The following is a 26,287-nucleotide window of genomic DNA, read 5'->3' on the forward strand; positions in this document are numbered from 1 at the left end:
TTCTACAGTATACATCTAAATACAATAAATTCTTCGTCTGTATAGTCTTTCACATAATGGGCCAGCCTGACTGATGCTACCTACTTTAGTTCTGTCCCCAATCACTTATTTTTAATGAGATGTATGTTCTTTTGTTTTGGGCTTTTAAACCTATGAGTGAACCTATGACATAACACTATGTTTAAATAAGTTTAATTCATCCCACTGTGACTCATGTGGATGGCTGAAACATAACAGTGCAATGAATGTGACAGATTTCTAAGCATAAAAAGAGAACTGACTGCTCCAACTAACTCTCAATATTTCTTGTTTGAACAGAGAGTAAGTTATGTTTTCTAAATACAAGGACAGACAGAACTACTGCCATTCACTTTAGCAGAGGTGACGTGTCGGGAGGGGGGCAAGCAGGGTCAAGTGCTTCCCCTCCCTCCCCCCCCAGCTGCTGGCCTGGGCAAGGAACGGAAGGGGCAGGATCAGAGCTGGAGCCGAAGGGGCGGTCCAGAGCCTCTTCTGGCCATGCTAGGATGCTGCCCAGTGCAGAGCAGCAGCTGCCTGGGAGAGCACTGGCCACGGCAGGCTGCCCCCCACCCAGGCTCGGCTTCCTGGCATAGCGGCTGAGCAAGCCAGAGGCTCCCCACCCTCCCAAAATGCTCAGCCCCTGTCCCTGGAAGTCAAGCCTGGGCAGAAAGCAGGCTGCTACTGCTGCCCCTCTCCAGCCAGGCTCTCTCCCAAGCAGCTGGCTATGCTGCACAGAGCAACTACTGGGAACAGCTCTGTCCCACGCCCCTCCTGGGCCTGGTTGCCAGGGAGAGCAGCCGAACATTGGCTCCTGCCCCTCCCGGCCCCCGCAGATAACATGGGGTGGGGTGGAGGTGGGAAGAGCACAGGGGACCCGGGTTGGGGAAGTCATGTGTCCTCCCCTTTAGCTGGTGCCCTCCCAGTATGGGGAGGACCAGTCAGCTATGCTGAGTTTAGTATCTATGACACAACTGGCTAACCAATTTAATTTTACAGTCAAGAATTTAGGAGTTGTTCACAACATACCACAGCAATGGTCCATCAAGTTGAGTATCCCATCTCTAACAAAAAGAACAGGAGTACTTGTGGCACCTTAAAGACTAACACATTTATTAGAGCATAAACTTTTGTGGGCTACAGCCCACTTCATCAGATGCACAGAATGGAACATATAGTAAGATAGATATATAGATATATACACACATACAGATAAGTTGGAAGTTACCATACAAACTGTGAGAGGCTAATTAGTTAAGATGAGCTATTATCAGCAGAAGAAAAAAACTTTTGTAGTGATAATCAAGATGGTCTCTTTAGACAGTTGACAAGAAGGTGTGAGGATACTTAACTTAAGGAGACAGAGTCAATATGTGTAATGACCCAGCCACTCCCAGTCTCTATTCAAACCCAAATTAATGGTATCTAGTTTGCATATTAATTCAAGCTCAGCAGTTTCTCGATGGAGTCTGTTTCTGAAGCTTTTCTGTTGCAAAATTGCCACCCTTAAATCTTTTACTGAGTGGCCAGAGAGGCTGAAGTGTTCTCCTACTGGTATTTGAATGTTACGATTCCTGATGTCAGATTTCTGTCCATTTATTCTTTTGCGTAGAGACTGTCCAGTTTGGCCAATGTACATGGCAGAGGGGCATTGCTGGCACATGATAGCATATATCACATTGGTAGATGTGCAGGTGAACAAGCCCCTGATGGCATGGCTAATGTGATTAGGTCCTATGATGGTGTCACTTGAATAAATATGTGGACAGAGTTGGCATCAGGCTTTGTTGCAAGGATAGGTTCCTGGGTTAGTGTTTTTCTTGTGTGGTTTCTGGTGAGTATTTGCTTCAGGTTGGGGGTCTGTCTGTAAGCGAGGAATGCCTCCCAAGATCTGTAAGAGTGAGGGATCATTTTTCAGGATAGGTTGTAAATCTTTGATGATGCGCTAGAGAGGTTTTAGTTGGGGGCTGAAGGTGACAGCTAGTGGCGTTCTGTTATTTTCTTTGTTGGGCCTGTCCTGTAGTAGGTGACTTCTGGGTACTCTTCTGGCTCTGTCAATCTGTTTTTTCACTTCAGCAGGTGGGTACTGTAGTTTTAAGAATGTTTGATAGAGGTCTTGTAGGTGTTTGTCTCTGTCTGAGGGATTGGAGCAAATGCGGCTGTATCTTAGAGCTTGGCTGTAGACAATGGATCGTGTGGTGTGTCCTGGGTGGAAGCTGGAGGCATGGAGGTAAGTATAGCGGTCAGTAGGTTTCTGGTATAGGGTGGTGTTTATGTGACCATCACTTATTAGCACAGTAGTGTCCAGGAAATGGACCACTTGTGTGGATTGGTCTAGGATGAGGTTGATGGTGGGATGGAAATTGTTGAAATCATGATGGAATTCCTCAAGGGCTTCTTTTCCATGGGTCCAGATGATGAAGATGTCATCAGTGTAGCGCAAGTAGAGTACGGGCGTTAGGGGACGAGAGCTAAGGAAGCGTTGTTCTAAGTCAGCCATAAAAATGTTGGCATACTGTGGGGCCATGCGGGTACCCATAGCAGTGCCGCTGATTTGAAGGTATATATTGTCCCCAAATGTGAAATAGTGGGTGAGGACAAAGTCACAAAGGTCAGCCACCGGGTTTGCCGTGACATTATCGGGGATGCTGTTCCTGACGGCTTGTAGTCCATCTTTGTGTGAATGTTGGTATAGAAGGCTTCTACATCCATAGTGACCAGGAGGGTGTTTTCAGGAAGATCACCGATGGATTGTAGTTTCCTCAGGAAGTCAGTGGTGTCTCGAAGACAGCTGGGAGTGCTGGTAGCATAGGGCCTGAGGAGAGAGTCCACATAGCCAGACAATCCTGCTGTCAGGGTGCCAATGCCTGAGATGACGGGGCGTCCAGGATTCCCAGGTTTATGGATCTTGGGAAGCAGATCTCTAACATCGGCCAGCAGCCAATGCTTCAGAAGAAGGTTCAAGAAATTTTTCAGGGGATAATTAGAGAATAATTAGCAGCCTACAGGAATAATTCTCTTAACTACATCAGTTAGTAATGGACTTGTGCCCATAGCATGAGGATTTATGGCATATCCATGTTAAATGTTTAATCCGTCTAATGAAATTGTGGATGTTCTCCCTATGCATCTATATAAAGGTCTCTTTTTAACAACTACATTTTTGGACTACAATATTTAATGGCAATGCATTCTACAGGTTAATTATGCATTGTGCAAAAAATTTTCCTTATGTTGCATTTCAACTTCATTAGCTCTGCATTGTCTGCACTAAATGTCAGCCAGCCAGGCATTATCCCAGAGGAAATGGTTTGGCACTTGGTAAGCAAGAGAACTGGACCAACCAGATCCAATGATACAGAATTTAATTTAATTCATATACTGGTGACAATGCTACCCATATTTCCTCACTGACCCTACTAGTGGCCCCATATACAGTAGAACCTCAGAGTTATAGATACCTTGGGAATGGAGGTTATCCGTAACTCTAAAATGTTCTGTAACTCTGAAGAGGAGGTTACGGACTTCAGCCACACGGGGGGTTGGGGCTGCAGCCAGGGGAAGGGGGCGGTCAGGGCTCCGGGTGGGAGGGAGTCGGGGCTTCTGACCCACAGAGTGTCAGGGCTCCAGGCAGGGGGCTCGGGGTGTTTGGCCCACAGGAGCACTGGGGGACTCAGTGCTTTAGACCTGGGGAAAGTGCTGCGGCCTGGGGCTTCAGGGCCGTGGCTCTGCTCCCAGTTTCAGCCTCGTGGGGGTGTCAGGGCTCGGGACTTTAGCTATGGGGGGAGTGCTGGGGCTGAAACTAGGGCTTCCCTTGTAGCGAAAGCCCTGAGCCCCAGCACCCCATGCGGGGCTGAAGCCAGGAACAGAGCCATGGGGCTGAAGCTCCGAGACCAGACGCCCCCACAAGGCTGAAACCGGGACTGGAGCCATGGGGCTGCAGCCCCAAGGCCCAGCACTCCCCCCAGCCTGAAGCCCTGAGTCTTGGTGCTCACAAGGGTCAGAAGCCCCTCACCCCTCACTCACACTCTGTGGCTGCAGCCTTAAGACCTGAGCCTCGGGCCAGTACAGTAATTGCTGCTTTTTTTGTGTGCATGTCTGCACTGCTGCCTGATTCAGGGCTTCTGGTTCCACAGCATGTCCAGTTGACCAGCAAGTCTGTAACTCTGGTGTACACATCTTTGAGGTACTACTATACATGTTGAGGGAGGAGTAACAGAACGGCAACCTGAATGATACGCCACCCAGGGCAAATGAACAATTGCCCGTGGGTTCTCATAAAAGGAATGGAACCGCTCTTGACGCCATCTACAAATTCATATGCAGATCAACAATACCTCTAGGTCCATAGTAAACAGTACTATAGAAAACTGATAGATCTTAAAAGTAAATAAATAAAAGGTCACCTGATCTTCATTCATCACCACATGAGATCAGGGAATGAAGAGGTATGGGGCAGAGCTGGTAGAAAAACAATTTTGTGGAAAATTTTAGTAGTTGTTTCTGTTCCACTGGGTTTGAATTTATTCTTTTTCTGTTTTTCATTATTTTTTAATATCTGTTTTTATATTTTACAAAATATAACATTTAACAAAAACCTGGTTTTCACTAAGAAAATTCATTTTTAGTACATTAAAAATTTCAATAACAATTTAGAAAATGATTGATAAAATTTTAATGCAGATATGAATATGTTACTGACAGCTTTGTGAAACAGAAAATTTTGATTATGACCATTTTCATTAAAATTTTCATTTTTTTAAAGAAGCCATGTTTCAATAAATCATTCTGTGCTAAAAATTTCAACCAGCTCTAGTAAAGAGGTTTAACAACTAAGTCCAAGTGGAGAAGACTTGGGAATCTTCTCAGTCAACAGAAGACTTAAGAAAGGGGGCAAAATGAGAGCAAGTGGAGCAGCAGAACCTGGTGGCATAATTACTTCAGTTGTAGCTCTTTATAAATGGCCATATCCCCCAAATATGGTTATTGTCTCTCAAGAGAAGAAAAGAACAAATTAATACTGATAATTATTTCAGCATGAACTGAACACACAGGAGTCACGGAGTACAGCAAACAGGAGTACATATCCATATTTTTGTTTTCTACATAATAGACATGAATATAGGAACCATTATTTCATTATTATTTCAGTTTAATGATATTTTCTCTTTTATTTTCTATTTATAGCCATTTACTATCACATCTATTAATTACAAAGTAAAATGAAATTGCTGGAGATGGAGATCTGAACTGATTCTACAAAGTGTTAGTACTTGCTCCCACTTCAATAAACCTCACAGCAGAAGACTAAAATGAAAAATAATGTGTTAGGATATAGATATTCAGGCCCGTCTGCAAAGGCCTGTACTTTAAGAATTTAGGTGTATTCTTATCACTTGGCTAGTTCTAGAGGTATAAAAGAAAGAATCAAAATCATTGTCTGCTGGTGTAAGGGCCTTCTCTTACCGTGACAGTTTGAGGCCCTGTTCGTAGGCTAAGGCCTTTGGCTAAGCAGCAGAGGCAGCCATAAGCTAGGAAGCGAACAGTCACATCCTCACATTCCAAACTAGTCACATTGAAATAAGGTGCTATTGGGCTGTTAGGCACTATCAGGACAGGATTGCATTCCTATCACCTCCAGAGAGAGGGAAGTGCCTAGAAAATGTAAAAGGAAACTTAGTTTGATAGCATCCTGTCTGGCAAGAACTCACTTATCAATAGCTGGGATGTGAAATCCTCACTTCTGTATTGTCTTGTCATTATAGTTCCCACTTTGCTATTGTTTGTCTGTATAATCTCTGTCTGGTTCTGTGATTGTTCCTGTCTGCTGTATAATTAATTTTGCTGGGTGTAAACTAATTAAGGTGGTGGGATATAATTGGTTACATAATGTTAGGATTGGTTAGTTAAATTTCAGGAAAATGATTGGTTAAGGTATAGCTAAGCAGAACTCAAGTTTTACTATATAATCTGTAGTCAATGAGGAAGTGAGTGGGTGTGGGTGGGAGAGATGAGAACAGGGAATGGGGGTAAGGAAATTGGAATAATGTTTGGCTAAGGGCAGGAATGGGAACAGGGACACAGGTGTAAGGCTCTGTGGTGTCAGAGCTGGGAAGGAGGATACTAAGGAAGGAAACTGGAATCATGCTTGCTGGAAGTTCACCCCAATAAACATGGAATTGTTTGCACCTTTGGACTTCGGGTATTGTTGCTCTCTGTTCATGCGAGAAGGACCAGGGAAGTAAGTGGGTAAAGGAATAAGCCCCCTAACATAATAAACATATTAAAAAATACTAAATATAGGAAGTTTCAATGGTGAAAATCAATTATAGGGCCTGATTATTTATTTTAACCCTTGAGTAACTGTTGTAGTAACTCTCCTCAATCCATTAGCACATACAAAACTTCTGAAAGGACAACAGCCTTACTCAGAGACCCCATCTTCTGCATATCATAACAAAAATGGAGCTTGGTCAAGAAATCTTCCATCTGGAGCCTGCATTTTTCATTTAGCAGTTGGTTATTTATTTTTTATTAAAGAATTGCAGCTGTAATTCAGGCCAGAGTTTAGTACGGAGGAAGGTCACTGTCATAATTAGGACACATTTCACTGTGCAAAAATGCCAGCACTTGTTTAGGGATATTTTTCATTAAATAAATTAAAATCTAAAAAGCCCAATTTCCTGGAGTTTTCAGTATTTGTCAGTACTTCACACTATGACTGTTAGCACTACATTACTGCCCACTTTGAAACGGGTTAGTTTATCCAGATTTTTAAGGAAGAATATAAAAACAATCAACAAGCATCTTGTAGGGTATAAACACCAAGGAGGAACTCCTTAGTGGTTTCCACTGAGGTAGAATCAAGACTAATGGAATGAAATGAAAGAAATGAATATATTAATTCACAAAAGAGTTACTAATGGTAAAATCTATAACACTGTACTAGGATAGTCACGAAAGTCCTATAAATAGAGTTATTTGAAACTCCACTAGAGAAAATATTGTAGGAACCAATCCTGATTCAGTCTCCCAGGAATGGGCCAGATGACTTAATGGGTCATTTCCAACTTGTGATGTGAAGCTGAGAGGGTGTAGAAAAGAGGAGCATCAGAATAGGTTTTGAGGAAGAAGAGATGCAGGACACAATGTCTACTGACAGTGATTATTCTTCAGCATGCTGTTACCAGAAATTATCAAATATCAACCTCACACCAAAAAGCTCTGTAGACATTCTACTGTAAGATATGATATCTATTTATTTTTTATGGTCCAAACTAGTTGCTATTATATCTAAATATTAGACCAGATGCTGTTTAATTTCCTGGGACCCAGCTCTATCACTATGTATTTTTTAATTACTATTTTTGCTTGCAAGAAACTGGTGGCTTACACATTCCCTCTCCCATGCCCCTCCCATCTCTACCATCAACAGTTCTTTGTTACTTAATAGTAAGATACTTATGGAATTTATTCAGAATTTGTAATTTTTAAATTTTATATTATACTATCTAGAAAAATAATTTAATATCAGCTGCAAGTAAATCATGAAATCCCTCTTTGTTCAAGTAAATGCTAAACATGTAAATTAGTATTATTTAGGATCAGAGATTGACAATAGTAAAAGTATACACATTTCAAAACAAATGAGAATGGCTATGCCCTGAAGATTACAATCTAGAAGGCACAAACAGGTATAGAACAGATACCAAGAAGAACACATAAAGTATCACTGTGGACTATGTTTCTTTTTAGGAGTGACTTGAAGCACTTACTATTGTAAAGGAGACGTTTCAGTGAGAATCTTCTTCAACCTGTGGTAGTAAAACCTGGCTGTATGAGCCAGAGGTCAGAGCAAAGGACAGATCTATTCTAGATCAACCTGAGACCCTGACCTCAATGTGCAAGACTGGTTTGTGTCAAAAAATTCAAGTGCAACCCAAATGAAAAACTGAAGGAGGAGGTGGATGAAGGGGAGAGTACCTTAACTGAAAACTACATACTGCCTTCAAAATATGCTTTCCAGGGAAATATTCCTCCCCACAAAAAGACACAGAGCACTCAGCTATAAATACCAAGAAAAAATTTCTGCCTGTGAGCAGTTACCTAATCATTTGAAAAACAGAAATAAGCAAAAACAGACCAATCCTGAAAGTCCACCACACTGGCATGGACTACACAGAACAGTCAATTACAATCATATTCAGCAATGATGTAGGTTAACTGAAAGCTCTGGAAAACTCTACAGATGACCTGTTGGCCTACATGAAAATATATTTGTAAAGTTTATCCACCATTCATGACAGAGTTCATGTTTTCTGCCTACAGACTTCATTTTAGGGCTATAGAATGCTGTACTGTATTTCAAATAGTCATTTCACACTTTGCACAATGGTGTTGTATGGCACATTATAAAAAGCTTGTAATAATAATACTTAAAGGGGGTTATTAAAAAAGAGAGGAAATTAGTGGTGGTGAAGTAATATCAAACATGCAGTACCCAGAATGAAACCATTTAGCTATGTAACCTTGATTCATTGTAAAAGAAACCAAACCAATTATGGTCTGGGGAAACTGTTCCCCTTGGAAAAGCCAAGGGTTGGGTGGGAAAAAAAGAGGCAAAGATACTTTGTTGTGTTCATTTGCCTCATGCAAATACCCCCATGTTCTTCTCACTGCAATTTCAAAATTCAGGGGCCCAACTGTAAGGAATGAACCCAAATCCTTGGGCTGTGCCAGTATAAGCAATCATTCCTTTTTCTATGCTTTACAACCAAGAATCGTGGGAGGCTTCACTTTTATTGATGCCACGTAAAAACACATTTAAAACCAGAATGCACTACAACTATTGAGTACCAGCAAATTGACTCTTACATTAAAGTACATCCAAAACATACAAACATATAGCTGTACTCATTTCATGTTAACACATATGTAACATCTGGGAAAGAGAATGGGATGATTTCCAGTAATAAAGGCTACGATTTAGTCATAGGTATTTCTAATAAAAGTCAAGGACAGGTCAAGGGCAATAAACAAAAATTCACGGCCTGTGACCTGTCCATGACTTGTACTATAAATACCCTTGACTAAATCTTAGCTGGAGGGTGACTGCTTGGGGGGTGGGGGGTGGGTCCCAGCGCGAGCTGCTGCTCCGGGAGGCTGCTACTTGGAGGTGCCCTCAGGGGGCAGCTGCTCTGGGCAGGGTCCAGGAGGCCAGCAGCACCAGCTGCTGGGGCCCACCAAGCAGCAGCTGCTCCAGCCGCCCCCATGTTGCCCACTTGCCATTGTTTCTGCCATCCCAGGGCCAGCTGCCTGGGGCTGCCCGAGTAGCAGCTGGCCCTGGGGCAGCTCCAGCAGCGGCCAGTCCATCTGGGTGTGGGGCTGTCCGAATGTCTGGCTGAAGAGCCGCTCCAGCAGTGGCCAATGTGGCTGTTCCTGGCGCTGCCTGAGCAGCTGTTCCTGGGGCCAACTACATGGGGGCCATGGGCTCAGCCACACTGGCTGCTGCAAAGGTCACGGAGGTTGCAGAAAGTCATGGAATCCATGACAGACATGGATCCCTACCAATAATGCATTTTCAAACATAGTAACTCCTCACTTAAAATTGTCCTGGTTAACGTTGTTTCGTTGTTACGTTGCTGATCAATTAGGGAACATGCTTGTTTAAAGTTGTGCAATGCTCCCTTATAGTGTCGTTTGGCAGCTGCCTGCTTTGTCCACTGCTTGCAGGAAGAGCAGCCCGTTGCAGCTAGCTGGTGGGGGCTTGGAACCAGGGTGGACCAACAGCCACCCTATCAGCTCCCCATTCCCTTAAGTTCCCTGTGCAGCAGCCACCCAGCAGGCTATCAATTGCCAGCAGTTCAGTTGTCCCTCCCCCTCACTACCATGTGCTGCTCCTGCCCTCTGCCTTGGAGCTGCTCCCCGGAGCCTCCTGCTTGCTGTGCTGTGTGTGTGTGTGTGGGGGGAGTAAGGGGGGTTAATGTCAGGGTGTCTCCCTCCCCCCTTCCTGCACCCTGCTTACCCCATCTTCAATAGAGCAGGGGGGGACACACAACAGAGCTCAGGATGGAGGGAGCTTCCTGGCAGTAGCTGCCTTCTCAGCTTGCTGATTAACTTAAAACGGCAGTGTAGTTAGAGTGGGGTCAGTGTACTTAAAGGAGCAATGCACATCTCTCTCTCACACACAGGGGGTGTGTGTGTGTCTGCCATATCGTCTCCCCTCCCTCCGTTCGTTCTCCCTTGTAGAGTGTGAGGCTACATTAAAAACGAGTTAACCCTTGAGGGCTCAGCCAGTTGCTAGTTCTTCATTTAGCAGTAAGGTATCCCCTGGGAAATATCCTCTTGGTTATATCCTTAGTTGAGGTGGTGGCCAACCAAGCTTCACAATCATCATCGTTGTGTACCAGTATTAAATTGTTTGTTTAAAACTTATACTCTCTCTCTGTGAGAGTGTATATTATATAGTCTTTTGTCTGGTAAAAAAAAAATTCCCTGGAACCTAACCCCCCCCATTTACATTAATTCTTATGGAGAAATTGGATTCGCTTAACACTGTTTCACTTAAAGTCACATTTTTCAGGAACATAACTACAACATTAAGCAAGGAGTTACTGTATATGTAGAAAGAGAAAAAAATCCAAATGTCAGGTATTAAAAAGGCTGCATACGATTTATGGATGCATAGTGTGTATGTTCTCTATTCATTAACTTATTTCAATGCAAAGATAGTCTGACTCTAAATCGTCATGTCTTAAAACATAGGATCGTCCTCCAAATCCCTAAAATACTGATAAAAATAACAGAATATCACAGAAATTAAAGTATATACACACAAAGTCTGCATTTGAATGAAGTCAACTTAATTTTTCTATTTAAAGTTAGAGTTAAGCATGAACATGCCATATGCTCTGTGTCTGCAGAATGTCCATCAACATTTCTAAGCAATAGCAGACACAGAGAAAAGGAAATTACAGTAGCAAGAAACTCTTTTTCATTGTCATTTCTAACGTAACAATCTTTAATATTGCTTTAATAGATACACAAGATTTATTATGCAACTTTTGCAAAGAAATATTGTACTGTATTTTTTTGTACATAGGTTATCTATATCTGCAAAGCAAAGGCTATAAAAAAGGTAGGCAAACTACGGCCCATGGGCAACATCCGGCCTGCAGGACCGTCCTGCTCGGCCCTTGAGTTGCCGGCCAGGGAGGCTAGCCCACAGCCCCTCCCCTGCTGCTCCCCCTCCCCCGCAGCCTCACCTTGCTGCGTCGCCAGCGCTCTGACCTGCTGCTCCTGCTGGGCAGCGTGGTGGCGTGGCTGGCTCCGGCTGGGTGGCGGGGCTGCAAGCTCCTGCTACTCTGAGCGGCACGGTAAGGGAGTGGGGGGGTTGGATAAAGGGCAGAGGGTCCCGGGGGGGCAGTCAGGGGACAGGGGGCGGTTGGATGGGGTGGAGGTTCTGGGAGGGGGCAGTCAGGGGATGGGGAACAGGGGGGGTTGGATAGGCAAGGGAGTCCTGGGGGGGGGGCTGTCAGAGGGCGGGAGGAGGGTGGATAGGGGTCGGGGCAGTCAGGGGACAGGGAGCAGGTAGGGGGTTGAATGGGGGTGGGGTCCCAGGGGGTTGGTTGGGGCAGAGGGTCCTGGGGAGCAGTCAGGGGACAAGGAGCAGGGGGGGTTGGATGGGTCGGGGGTTCTATGGGTCGGGGGTTCTGAGGGGAGCAGCAGCCAGGCTGTTTGGGGAGGCACAGCCTTTCCTACCCAGCCTTCCATATAGTTGCGCAACCCCGATGTGGCCCTCGGGCCAAAAAGTTTGCCCAACCCTGGGCTATAATAATTTTTAAGAAACTGTAATGTGTGTGGATAGCCTATAATGTGGGAAGAAACAAATAAGCAGGAACATAAGAGGAGTAATTAGAGTGCAACCTGAACTTCGAGTTGTAACCATTTGTCAGTTTTCACATAGGATCAGGCCAATTATTTTATACTGAGCAGGCTGATAGCTTAATTTTATGTCTGAACATATTCACGAAGTAAATCAAATACTTTTAGGAAGCTTAAAGTGTAATTACTGAATAATTACTTTTTTGAGCAGAACACTTTTTGTTACTATGATAAATAAGATAATTCCACGTTAGAATTATAAAGTTATTTGTGGTGATGATTTGTGTATGATTTATGAATTCTAGTTGCTATTATGAAGTTATTGCTGTGAAAACTGCTGTGTCATGTAATGCCTTCTGTGTGAATCCACCATGGACTGACAGGACCTAGCATGTATTCACCAGACTAGGGACAATGGAGATATTTAACTTTAATGAACACTTTGACCTGCCAGTAGATATGCTAAGGATATTTGCTGGAACTGGGAGATTTCCCACTTGTCTGCAGGAAGAGGAAAAGGAGTAAGTGGAAAGTTACCAGAAATAGGACAGACAGTGGTGACAATGGAGGGGTTTAAAGAGGGCTCACAAGGGAAAGGCTCAGGGACACACAAAAAACATTAGGCAGGAGAGAAGGGGATGGACCAGTCAAGGTCAGAGAAAGTGAGCTGGGCTAGAGAAGGCTCCATGTTTCATAAAAGTCATGCACTGCAGCTGAAGGATCCTGGATGGCTCCAAATGACTCTGATACCACACCAAAGAATGTGGTGCAGTGGTGAGGAAACTGAGCCAGGGATAATGTGTGTAGGGTTTAATATTTTTGAAGAGAACTGTGTATTTCTTGTGCTATTAAAGCAAGAGAAATACCGTTGTAGAATTTTGTGTGAAGTGCCTGTGCATTTCATGTGTTACATTATTCATGTGCTCCTTGAAGAAGTAGACTGTAGACCCAGAACACCCCATGGCTGGAATTCTGGGAAAGCATGTGTTTAAGTTGGGGGGGGGGAGGGGAAGGGAAGAAGGGAACCTGAGGACTCAGCACAAGTGCTAGAACTGGGTATGGAGCTGTGTGGTCACAGCTCTCTGCAGGGGGGTACCAGATAGAGGTTCTGCACTCCAAGAGTGTGCCCCGAGGCCCTAAAGACAGTGGGAGTGAGTCTGCTCCATTCAGACGCAGGGGGTTAAAACACACAGGATCCAGCAGAGGGAATCCCCTCACAACAGTCTGGTGAGTGGCCAGAAGAGGTGCTCGGCTGGCTCTTTGACATTTGCACCCAAGAATCCATAAGTTAATAAAAAAAACCCATATGCGAGATTCTTGACCCAAAACCACCGCAAGTGTAAGAGAGACCCAAACCACCAAATATGTAAGATTTTAAGAGAAACAATAAAAGTACACCTAATTGTTCACACATTTAACCAAACACTCTTCAGTGTGTAAAATGAAACTCTAATGTCTAGAACTTCAGACATGACATACTGTACGCTTACTGGTAATAACATACGTCACAAATAGCAATATATAAAAAAATTCACAGACTAAGATCTCATCTTTTCTTACATTCCTTAGAAAATGACTAAGTACTCATTAGTAAGTCTTATCTTCAAATTACACATTGTATATTGATAGCAATAGTCACAGTAAAAGAAATATCAATGTTTCACTGAATTAATTCCTTCCAACAGGAGGAGTAGTCAATGCTTCTCTTATCTAAAAAGGGTTTCACTCGCTCTGTAATCCTGTTATTTCGTGTTCTCTCCATCTTCTCTGTCTGGTGCATGAATCTATACATAAATTTCTAGGAACCCAACACAATAAAATGCTATTTAAAAAAATCAAAGCTGTAGAAAAAATGTTTAAACATAAAAATATCTGTTTAATCTGATGGCCTAACAGCCGTGTCCTATACCATAATGAAGTATATCTGGGTTTGTTTTTCTTGTACTGAAGACCAAGACTGCCATAGAGGCATGGTGTTTAGCCCTTGGGAAAAGGTAAATCTTTACATCAGCATCGCCAAAAATATGACTGAGGAGTAATTTTGAAAGGCTTTGAAGGGTAGTCTGTCTAGTCCTCTTCAGAGGGAAGGATTGTTGGTGAAACACACACTGATGTAGGGTGTGGATTTCAAATGAGAATAAGAGAAGAATATCTTTTAGGTTCCATCAGGATGCAGTGCACTACTCAAAACTAAAACAAATTAAAACATGCAGACAAAACTGTTCATCACCTACTTTATTATCAAGCTAAACCTGATAATCCAAAAAACTCTGGTTTTAAAAAGTAAATTACAAAAATTAAGTTACCATTGACAGAGTTTTAAAATAACTGACTCAAGAGTGGTCACTGCTAGGAACTTCAGCCAATTATTCTTATAATAGTAAGTGGAAAGAACAAGATTAAACACTGTAAACCAAATGTCTTAGGCAGAAGACAATCAATATTTTTAGCCAATCAATAAACTGCACCAAAGTGATGCCACAGAAAGAGTTCTGCTGATAAACAAGTCAGCGAAATACATCTCATTAATTCATGGTGTAGAACTTGAGCCAGTCTATATAACGTGTTGCTTCAGCTCAGCTACTAGTAACTGGATCAAAGAGCCAAGACTAGGCTCAACGGACTTCTCAATCAAAACTATAACTAGCACCAAAAGGCATCAGAAACAAATAGTTCCAACCAGGGAGGAAACAACTTAAAAGTTATATTCTGAAATCGTGTCTGAGCTGATTGAAAGTCCAATGGTATCCTTATGCCAGTGAAAAGGCATCAGAGGAAGAATAAACAAATGATGTAACAGACGGGAACAAGTTAGTACAGTGCTGGGGGAGCAAGGAATGAAAAATTCAAGGACAACTTTCAGTACAGATTACTTACAATACAACTCCACTCTGGCACCATCTCGGAGAGCTGGGCATCTTTTCTGAGGGGCCTTAGTAACAGGATGAAGGAAAAAACACCATGCAAAACAATGCTGGGAAAGGGAGAAACACTACCACCCTCCCTCCTCAGAGGGGCATCATTCTGCAAAAATCTCACATTGAGCTGAGATTCTTAGTATTCCAATTCTACTGAGGGTATAATGCAGTTCTGCCAACTGCAAAAGCCAAGAAAGAAGTACAGCACATAAAGCCCAGAACAAAGCATACTGAAGCTCCGCTGGGCTTCACATAACTTTAGTTCAACAGCCCTGAATTTTAAGGTTACCATATTCTATATTTGTTTCATATAATCTTCTACAGAACTCAAATTACTTAAATTTACAGAATTATTCGCATGGAGTTAGCTGCTCCTATCTAGACCATTTACTGTGGAAGTGAATTCTAAGCACAGGACACACATACAATTAGCACCTTCAAGGTTTACACAGTCACTGATAATGAAACTGAGCAAGCAAACAGAAAGAAACTGTCTCTCTTTTCTCTTATTGACTCCTGATCTGTTTACAAGGATCAATTTGCACATTTTGTTCACTGTAACAAATTAGACCAAGCATAGACTTCAACATCTTTTATGACAATGGTTCCCAACCTTTTCAGGCAACCATTAATTTACTAGACTAAAACTTTGCTTGTACCAGCCAGCCAGGCAGCAAGAAAATGCTACAATGATATCACTACTAGAGGAAAAGGGGGGAAAAAAAGCTATGTTCACTAATGAGAACTTGGGACTTAAATCAGGCCAAGAGAAAACAGGGCATTGAGTCAGACATGGAATTCCTACATATCTCTGTATAAATGAAATATAGCAGTTCACAGCAACACATGCATTATATTGGGGCTTAGATGCTAAAGTGACGATGGGCACCCATCACTAGATTAGATAAATAAAGATATGTTTCAGATGAACAATGAAGATTCTTGAATATGATGAATCTGCTGGTCACCCTGATACCTGATCATTTTTCTAGATACATAGATCATTCACCATATAAGGAAATATTTTAGTGATGAATACTTAGCTCTAGCATGATGGAGGAGGTTAATTATGGCACACTAGCATCAGATCAAAGTACACTTTTGCAGATGCGAAACAGCTGGTTCTTACTTCTCAGATGGCCTTGAGAAACTTCTCAGCTGGCCTTTTTTATTATTTTTTATTCCCAGCTAGCTGTTTCTTGCTGAAATGATGAACTCTTTCCTCTTATCAGAGTTTACTAGTTGACAAGCCAGCTGACGGACCTAAAGTGAGAGAGACGGTCGAGACTGAAGTCATCAAATGTAGAGACACTCAATCTTCCTGAAATTCTGGAAAACTTAGAAGGACCCTGCTTGTCAATGATGCAGCTACCTCAGACTCCTTTTTCCTTTGATTTAAAGCAACAAAAACTCATGAAGGATTTTATGTAAATTATTAGAAAAGAACCTGCAATGAACCTGTCAGTAGTACACAATCCCTCCCCACCACCTTCCACCTTTCCTTCAGTCATTTTGTTTTATGGGGAAATGAGATAATAATTCAACAACACATGCCACTTTTTTTCTCTCTGAACACACACATGAATTTCTCAAGAGAAATCTCAACATGACACGCCTGAACACATTTTACCACTAAGCATTCTCTACACATTTCATAGTCAAACTTCACTCCTTTTCATATATAACATCAACTGAAGGGGCCTGAATAATACACCAACTGTAACATTTTATAAAATAAAAAACATTAAGTAACAAATTAATACCTTAGAGAAACACTTTCAAATAATCTGCTTGACAAAAAGTTTAAAAAGGAAAATCTCTAGAGATGCATTGACATTTTAAGGAACTATTAGAGACACCAACCAACTCCAGACTATTGAATTAAATGATATAATAAGTCCACTCCCTACATGAGATTCTGAAAAGAACTTTATGAGAGTTCGATGTCAGTGCTAAAATGAATAAAATTACCTAGCAAATAACTTGGAAACAATACCCAATTAATACATCCTCTACTGGTCATTTCTTCTTCCCCTGCACCAAACAGGGAAACTGAACAAATTCATTAATAGCCTACCCAGTATTGGGGTTTACTAGTAATATTACCTTTTTAATCTGGAATAAAGTCTATGGCTTTGATGTGCTAAAAGATAGATCACCAATTAATTTCTCTGGTCTGTACCTATCTTAAAGGTCTCTTTGTAATGTCCATCAAAATATCACCTTACTACTGATGCCTAGACAGAGATAAACCGAAGTGTTAATACAAAGTTCATTACACAACTTTTAGCAATAGGTCCCATTTACTGAGTTCCAGAAACACAGTACTTTGTTAAGAGTTTCCTTTTTAACTGTTCTTTCCAGGGAGGGACAAAAAGAAAGCGGGATTGCACTGCTTTTTTCCAAATACTTCTGAATTATACTATAAATTTATAGTATAAAAAATACTACGTGAAGCTGATCTTTGATCCTTCTTAGTGTTATGTCCCAAAAGAAATTTATTTGTAGCTTCATTGTAGCACATATCTTTAAGCATTTTTAATTGTATTTCACAAGAGATTTCCACCCCCCAAAAACGATCACCTTTTTTTGTGTATATTATTTTGCCCTTACATAAACCCCTCAATTCTGCGAGGTGCTGCTGACATAATAGAAGTTGCTGGACCACCCTCAAACAGTATTGACTACATTGGGTGAAGGGAGACTCAGTACCTTTCAGAAAGTGCTCAGCTCTTCACAGAATCAAGCCTTTTATGAAAGGCTAAAAGCAACATAGGGATGCATAAGACAAACAAAGGATGCATCCACATTGCTGCTATACTGATTTACAGTTATAGCCATGAAACTTTGGTAGAGTTTGCACACTAAACAACAGATTAAATACTTACTTGAGATTTACATGTTAAAATAAGAAAAAGAAAAAAGAATTTCTAAATGTTAAACTAAACTGGTTTATTTTCTGAAGGATATACATTTAAAAAAATCTAATTTCAATGCAGCATTCATATTCATCAGGATATTTCATAAAATCCTATGTACCACCAGAATGATGTGAGGTTAATTGGAAAGTCTGTGGAGAAATTCCATATTTTTTAAAAATATAGTTTGTTATCATGGAATCATAGAAATGTAGGACTGGAAGGGACATCCAGAAGTCATCAAGTCCACCCCTCTGCACTGTGGCAGGATCCAGTAAACCCAGACCATCCCTGACAGGGGTTTGTCCAACTTGTTTTTAAGAACTGGTGGGGATTCCACAACCTTCCTAGGAGTCTATTCCAGAATTTAGCTATCCTCATACTTAGAAAGTTTTCCCTAATATCTGTCCTAAATCTCCCTTGCTGCAGATTAAGCCAATTACTTCTTGTCCTATCTTCAGTGAACATGGAGAACAATCGATTGCCATCCTCTTTATAACAGCCATTAACATATTTGGAAAGCTGTACTAGGTCCTATCCCCCACCCCCGTCTTCTTTTCTCAAGACTAAACATGTCTGTTTTTTTAACTTTACCACATAGGTCAGGTTTTCTAAACCTTTTATCATTTTTGTTACTCTCCTCTGGACTCTCCCCAATTTGTCCACATCTTTCTTAAGAGAGGTGCCCAGAATTGGACAAAGACTAGCGCTGAGGCCTTACCAGTGCTCAGTAGAGTGAGACAAGTACCACCCATGTCTTACATATGACACTCCTGTTAATATACCCCAGAAGGATATTTGCCTTTGTCGCAGCTGCATCGCATTGTTGGCTCATGTACAATTTGTGATCCACTATAACCCCCATATCCTTTTTGGCAGTACTACCAGCTAGCCAGTCATTCCTCGTTTTGCAGTTGTGCATTTGATTTTTCCTTCCTAAGTGAACTATGCTGCACATGTCTCCAATTAATTTCATTTTGTTGAATTCACACCAATTCTCTAATTTGTCACGGTCATTTTGAATTCTAGTCCTGCCCTCCAAAATGCTTGCAACTCTTCCCAGCTTGGTATCATCTACAAATTTTAAAAGCATACACTCCACTCCATTATCCAAGTCATTAATACAAGTATTGAATAGTACCAGACCCAGGACTGACCCTTGTGAGACCCGACTAGATATGTCCCCCCAGTTTGACAGCGAAACATTGATAACTATTCTTTGTGTAAAAAGAAAAGGAGTACTTGTGGCACCTTAGCGACTAACCAATTTATTTGAGCATAAGCTTTCGTGAGCTAAGCTCACTTCATCGGATGCATACTGTGGAAAGTGTAGAAGATCTTTTTATATACAAACAAAGCATGAAAAAATACCTCCTCCCACCCCACTCTCCTGCTGGTAATAGCTTATCTAAAGTGATCACTCTCCTTACAATGTTCCCCTTGTTTTTTCCTACCCCCCCGACGTTCTTGTTAAACCCTGAATTTGTGCTGGAAATGGCCCACCTTGATTATCATACACATTGTAAGGAGAGTGATCACTTTAGATAAGCTATTACCAGCAGGAGAGTGGGGTGGGAGGAGGTATTTTTTCATGCTTTGTGTGTATATAAAAAGATCTTCTACACTTTCCACAGTATGCATCCGATGAAGTGAGCTGTAGCTCATGATCTTATGCTCATATAAATTGGTTAGTCTCTAAGGTGCCCCAAGTACTCCTTTTCTTTTTGCGAATACAGACTAACACGGCTGTTACTCTGAAACCTATTCTTTGTGTATGGCTTTTCAACTGATTGTGCACTCACCTTATAGCAATTTCATCTAGACCACATTTCTCTAGTTCACTGATGAGCATGTCATGTGGAACTGTGTCAAAAGCCTTACTAAAAATCAAGATGCATCACATCTAGCGCTTCTCCCCTATATACTAGGCCAGTAACCCTGTCACAAAAGAAATTAAGTTGGTTAGGTAATATTTGTTCTTGATAAATCCATATTGGCTATTCCTTATAACCCTATTATCTTCAAGGTGCTTTCAAATTGATTGTTTAATAATTTGTTCCAGTATCTTTGTCACTAGTATTCAGTGAATCTGCAGATTATTGTTGATCCTAAGAAAATCTGCCTCATTATATGGCTTATACTCACTTCTCTGTAAGAAAATGTACACAGAAAGCAGAAATAATATGGTAGTGTGTAACAGAGGGAGGGATCACCCAGCTCACTGAATTATGATCTTTGCTTTTTTTATTTTTAAGATATTTCATCTATTTCTGACCTCTTAATATCATAATCCTAAAATTGAAGCAAAGAGTTATTATTCATGAGTATGAGTAACAAGGTATGCAATAGGTGTTAAAGAAAATCTATCACTTCCTCACACTGCTCACAAAGAAATTCCGTAAGAGAAGCATTTCTTCTTTGATCTTTGTGGTAACAGCTCCTCGTAAAGTGGAAATAGCCCTTCCTCTCAGAATTTCCTTTGCTATACCATTTGCTGCAAGTGTAAACTTGTATACACTACCTGCATATAACATCTGTTCTTCTTAATGCCAGAGAGAACTAACACTAATTATGAGAACTGTGTGTCCCCTGCTCCTACCCCACCCCCCAACAATGCATTGCCTCTGCATACTTGCTACCAGGAGAGTCTACAAGGAGTCTTTAGCTGGATTACCAAAACCAAACTGGTGGTTGTACTTTATGCATGACAAATAACAAAGAGAAGAACCTTGCTGCAAGCCACAATATAAACACTTATCTTGATATTATCCAATAGCCATGGGCTCTCCTTTGATTATCTCTGTACAGAAAAGTTGGCCAAAATGTGGCCACTGGAATTCCAAAATGCTACTCATATTCCTTCATCATTCATGTTGAAATCTAAACAATAAAGACTAAAGTCATAGCAACGTAATCTCCATTTTAGGCTGCACTGCAAGTAGGGACCTGCAGTCTCTATTGCCTCAACAGCCGTATAAAAGTAATCTGCTGTTTTATACAAATTAACTGCAATCTTGGCAAATATCAATGATGCCCTTGGTTGAGAAAACTTCAGACATCACTGCTTTAATGCTTCTAGAAGGCATGTTTCTGCTACCCTTATACTTCAAACCCTCTTATTCTGCAGCAAGGGTGACTAATGTGGCAGAATTGGGTCCACTAGGGAGTCACACACTTTGTTGCTACTGTAGGCAAAGCTCCTATCACAAACCAGGTGTTCCGTCATCACTCCATTCTCCTCCATAAGCTCCCTGTGAGCCACCACCCCATCTGCTTCTGTTTTAGGAAGTCCCTACAACCCTGCCCCTCCCCCCACACATTCCAGGTGCTCTGTGTGCCTCCCCATTTCCCTGGTCCCCATTCACCCCCTTATGCCAGGGACTCTGTGTGCCCTAATTTCCCATGTTCCCCATATGAGCGCTCCTATTCCCCCATATGAGGGGGTTCTCTGTGATGCCCTCATTCCCCCACATGCCAGAGTCTGTGTGTGCCACACTTTCCATGTTACCAGGTTTACCATGGTGCCAACACGCCGGGCGGGCCCCCACATTTGGAAGGGGCCCATAAAGAGACATCTCCAGCCCCAGCGTCTTGGCCGTGGGTCCGACCCCCAACTGCTTCCATCACAGACAGGGCCTCGGCTGACCCCATAGAGAGAGAGAGAGAGCCTCCCACCCCGGACTTCTCCACACACAGCTTCCCGGGGCCCCCCAGCCCAACCATCCCAGAACCCCCACAAGCCTAGCCCCACAGAGACCCACTGCCCCCAGCCCAGCCCCTCAGAGAGCGAGCGAGACTGGTCCCCCCACCCCTTCTCCCCACACACCACTCCCTGGACCCCCCCCAGCCCAGCCCCACAGAGAACCACTGCCCCCAGCCCCCACCCCCTCCAAACAGCTCCCCAGCACAGCCCCACAGAGACCCACCACCCCTAGCCCCACACGAGACCCGCCCCCCAGTCCTCACCTCCATATAGACCCCCCTCACAATTCCTCCCCCCTTGTGCCCTATTGTCCCTGGCTGGCCCCTTGCTCTGGGAACCGCCTCTGCTCCCCCCGGTGCCATGTCCCATTGCCTCCAGCAGGCCCCTTGACAATGGGGGTCCACAAATATGTTTGGTGCCAGGCCCACAAAAGGTTAATCCAGCCCTGACTTTCCCCCATACCAGGGTAACCCATTCTCCTCTCCATCATGGGCTCTGAATGCCCTCCATCAGAGCTCCATCATTCTTTCCCTCATGCATGCCAGGGCTGGGTGCACCTCAGTTCCCCCCCACCCCCCATCTCCCCAAGATAGCTGAAGCAGATAGCTCTGCTAACCAGATGCCATGGGCTTCATGCGTTCTCATTTTTCCCCTCTCTTGGCTTTTCCCAAAATCAATATGGTTCTGCCCATTGAGATCTAGAATGATCCCTGAAAGTTTTGAATTGTTAGGATACAGCATTCTGAAGTTATGGCATTACACCCAGAGAAATGCCATCAAGTTGAGCGTAAACCTCGCAAGCTCGACCAAGTACTACCACTCACCATGTTTAAAGTCCAGAACAGACCCTTCCCATTTCTTACTCTTTCAGAAGTAAAAACAACTTCAAAATGCACAGAAAAGGAATTAATGCTCAAAATAGTTGAAAACAGTTTGTAGCTACACTTCCTATTCTTTAAAGCTGGCCACACAGAAAGATTGGAAGAGACCTAGTGTCTTACTCTTCTGTCTAGAGCACAGAAGACAGTAGTTCCTGTTTTAGTTTGTGCACTTTCAATATTACACAGAAAAATTCATCAAAGAACAGGATGGAGCTATGGGTGATTCTGGATAAATAATTCTACTAATATAGGGTCAAAGTCAAGCCAATATTAGCATCAAACTGTGCTAAAATGATTCTCCCTCATTTATTTCCTTTTCTCTGAATGGTAGCTCTTCTGAAAAGCTCCTGCCTCAAAAAGACTAACTAAAATGCCAGTGGGTAACAATTTGAAATCCACAGCAGAGAAGTATTACAGTCACATTTAATTATATGATTCACTGCTTCTTCTTTAACATGCAATAAACAAGGCAATAAATTAGAAAATATTTTCTACAGTCTGTTCAATTAAAATTATTTTCTTTTTAAGCTTTGTGTCAACAAGAAAAATTCATTATTTCTATGGCATTTTAGTACTATTGAAACTTGCAAGAATATTACAGAACAGATTTATCTTTCATTGTTATAAATGTTTAACTGGAAACCAGCTGTGTGGATGTCAGTTTTAAGACTTCAAATTTCTGTATTATAGATTTAAAATAAAAAAAACCCTATGTTAATAAAATGTTAAGGTTGAAAGTTTAAACATAATGAAGTCTGGAACTTTTAATGTATGGTCCCCACAGTAATCATAACTCATCCCATTGCATATAGTATCAATCTAATTGGGTACTACTTTATTCTGCATAGAACTATAATGTGGCTGAGTTAACAGTATTGTGGGAGCCATAACTTACAAATTTCCTAATTTTTGTGTATTTAAATTCTCAACTTCACTCTGGCATCAGCATACTTTTTAGCACTGAACTATCTTTAAAAGCAACTATGAACAAGAGAAAAGGTCTAGTATATTAAATGTAAAATGAATTCATATCAAAATGTGTGTTCTCCGGTGCCTCCTTGAGGTTTGTACCTGAGGTTGTAGGCCTCATGGGTTACCTATGTTGAACACTTTATGCAAGGAAGCTTAAATTTCTCAAGTATCATGCATAGTATGAGATCATGTCTGTGTCATAATATATATGAGCAAAACAGTCAAATTATGGTTGCACAAGCAACCTTCATTCTGACATTTTCCAACTTCTGACTTTTTCTGACTTTACTAATTTTCTTTTAATACTGTTTATGTGTTCGTAATTTCCTACATTTAAAAAAAATCCTAACTGAAAAAAATCAAATTCCATGATGTGGCATCATATTGACACCCACATGGGTCATCAGCAGGACTGGAACCTTTAAATCCATTGCACAGCACTCCACTGCTTGAACTAACGGATTAACTGATAGCAGCAGTAGGTTATCATCATTTATGTGGACCAGATCTAGAGGCAGATGGGACTGGGAATGCCAGTGGAGTTTCACAGATATTTGCCGAGAGCAGAGGAATTGTGAGACTCTGGGATCTTGGGTTTCATTCCAACCTCCGAAGGGAAAAGCCACATCTGCCATTCCCATTAAGCATGACCTCTTCTGCCCAATCCACTCCACCCTGTCCTTATCCCAGTCTTAGCCCTGGTCTACACTAGGACTTTAGGTCGAATTTAGCAACGTTAAATCGATTTAAACCTGCACCCGTCCACACAGTGAAGCCCTTTATTTCGACTTAAAGGGCTCTTAAAATCGATTTCCTTACTCCACCCCTGACAAGTGGATTAGCGCTTAAATCGACGTTCCCGGCTCGAATTTGGGGTCCTGTGGACACAATTCGATGGTATTGGCCTCCGGGAGCTATCCCAGAGTGCTCCATTCTGACCGCTCTGGACAGCACTCTCAACTCAGATGCACTGGCCAGGTAGACAGGAAAAGAACCGCAAACTTTTGAATCTCATTTCCTGTTTGGCCAGCGTGGCAAGCTGCAGGTGACCATGCAGAGCTCATCAGCACAGGTGACCATGATGGAGTCCCAGAATCGCAAAAGAGCTCCAGCATGGACCGAACGGGAGGTACGGGATCTGATCACTGTTTGGGGAGAGGAATCCGTGCTATCAGAACTCCGTTCCAGTTTTCGAAATGCCAAAACCTTTGTGAAAATCTCCCAGGGCATGAAGGACAGAGGCCATAACAGGGACCCGAAGCAGTGCCGCGTGAAACTGAAGGAGCTGAGGCAAGCCTACCAGAAAACCAGAGAGGCGAACAGCCGCTCTGGGTCAGAGCCCCAAACATGCCGCTTCTATGATGAGCTGCATGCCATTTTAGGGGGTTCAGCCACCACTACCCCAGCCGTGTTGTTTGACTCCTTCAATGGAGATGGAGGCAATACGGAAGCAGGTTTTGGGGACGAAGAAGATGATGATGAGGAGGAGGTTGTAGATAGCTCACAGCAAGCAAGCGGAGAAACCGGTTTTCCCGACAGCCAGGAACTGTTTCTCACCCTAGACCTGGAGCCAGTACCCCCCGAACCCACCCAAGGCTGCCTCCTGGACCCAGCAGGCGGAGAAGGGACCTCTGGTGAGTGTACCTTTTAAAATGCTATACATGGTTTAAAAGCAAGCATGTGAAAGGATTACTTTGCCCTGGCATTTGCAGTTCTCCTAGATGTAGTCCTAAAGCCTTTGCAAAAGGTTTCTGGGGAGGGCAGCCTTATTTCGTCCTTCATGGTAGGACACTTTACCACTCCAGGCCAGTAACACGTACTCGGGAATCACTGTAGAACAAAGCATTGCAGTGTATGTTTGCTGGCATTCAACCAAAATCCGTTCTTTCTCTCTCTGTGTTATCCTCAGGAGAGTGAGATATAATTCATGGTCACCTGGTTGAAATAGAGCGCTTTTCTTCAGGGACACTCAGAGGTGCCCATTCCTGCTGGGCTGTTTGCCTGTGGCTGAACAGAAATGTTCCCCGCTGTTAGCCACAGGGAGGGGGGAAGGTTGAGGGGGTAGTCACGCGGTGGGAGGAGGCAAAATGCGACCTTGTAACGAAAGCACATGTGCTATGTATGTAATGTTAACAGCAAGGTTTACCCTGAAAGAGTGTAGCGACTGTTTTATAAAATGTGTCTTTTTAAATACCGCTGTCCCTTTTTTTTTCTCCACCAGCTGCATGTGTTTCAATGATCACAGGATCTTCTCCTTCCCAGAGGCTAGTGAAGCTTAGAAAGAAAAAAAAACGCACTCGCGATGAAATGTTCTCCGAGCTCATGCTGTCCTCCCACACTGACAGAGCACAGACGAATGCGTGGAGGCAAATAATGTCAGAGTGCAGGAAAGCACAAAATGACCGGGAGGAGAGGTGGAGAGCTGAAGAGAGTAAGTGGCGGGCTGAAGAGAGTAAGTGGCGGGCTGAAGACAGGGCTGAAGCTCAAATGTGGCGGCAGCGTGATGAGAGGAGGCAGGATTCAATGCTGAGGCTGCTGCAGGACCAAACCAGAATGCTCCAGTGTATGGTTGAGCTGCAGCAAAGGCAGCTGGAGCACAGACTGCCACTGCTGCCCCTCTGTAACCAACCGCCCTCCTCCCCAAGTTCCATAGCCTCCACACCCAGACGCCCAAGAACGCGGTGGGGGGGCCTCCGGCCAACCAGCCACTCCACCACAGAGGATTGCCCAAAAAAAAGAAGGCTGTCATTCAATAAATTTTAAAGTTGTAAACTTTTAAAGTGCTGTGCTTAAAGTGCTGTGTGGCATTTTCCTTCCCTCCTCCACCACCCCTCCTGGGATACCTTGGTAGTCATCTCCCTATTTGTGTGATGAATGAATAACGAATGCATGACTGTGAAGCAGCAATGACTTTATTGCCTCTGCAAGCGGTGATTAAAGGGAGGAGGGGAGGGTGGTTAGCTTACAGGGAAGTAGAGTGAACCAAGGGGCGGGGGG

The 26,287-nt window shown here is 42.8% G+C and overlaps 1 protein-coding gene across 4 annotated transcripts in view; it reads right to left on the reverse strand.

Annotated features, from left to right (window-relative positions):
* Positions 1-26,287, reverse strand: part of BTBD9 (BTB domain containing 9) — a 300,205-nt gene that overhangs the window by 165,023 nt on the left and 108,895 nt on the right. The gene's annotated exons all lie outside the window — the stretch shown is intronic.

Source organism: Lepidochelys kempii, chromosome 3, assembly GCF_965140285.1.
Source record: "Lepidochelys kempii isolate rLepKem1 chromosome 3, rLepKem1.hap1, whole genome shotgun sequence".
Classification (NCBI taxonomy): Eukaryota; Metazoa; Chordata; order Testudines; family Cheloniidae; genus Lepidochelys; species Lepidochelys kempii.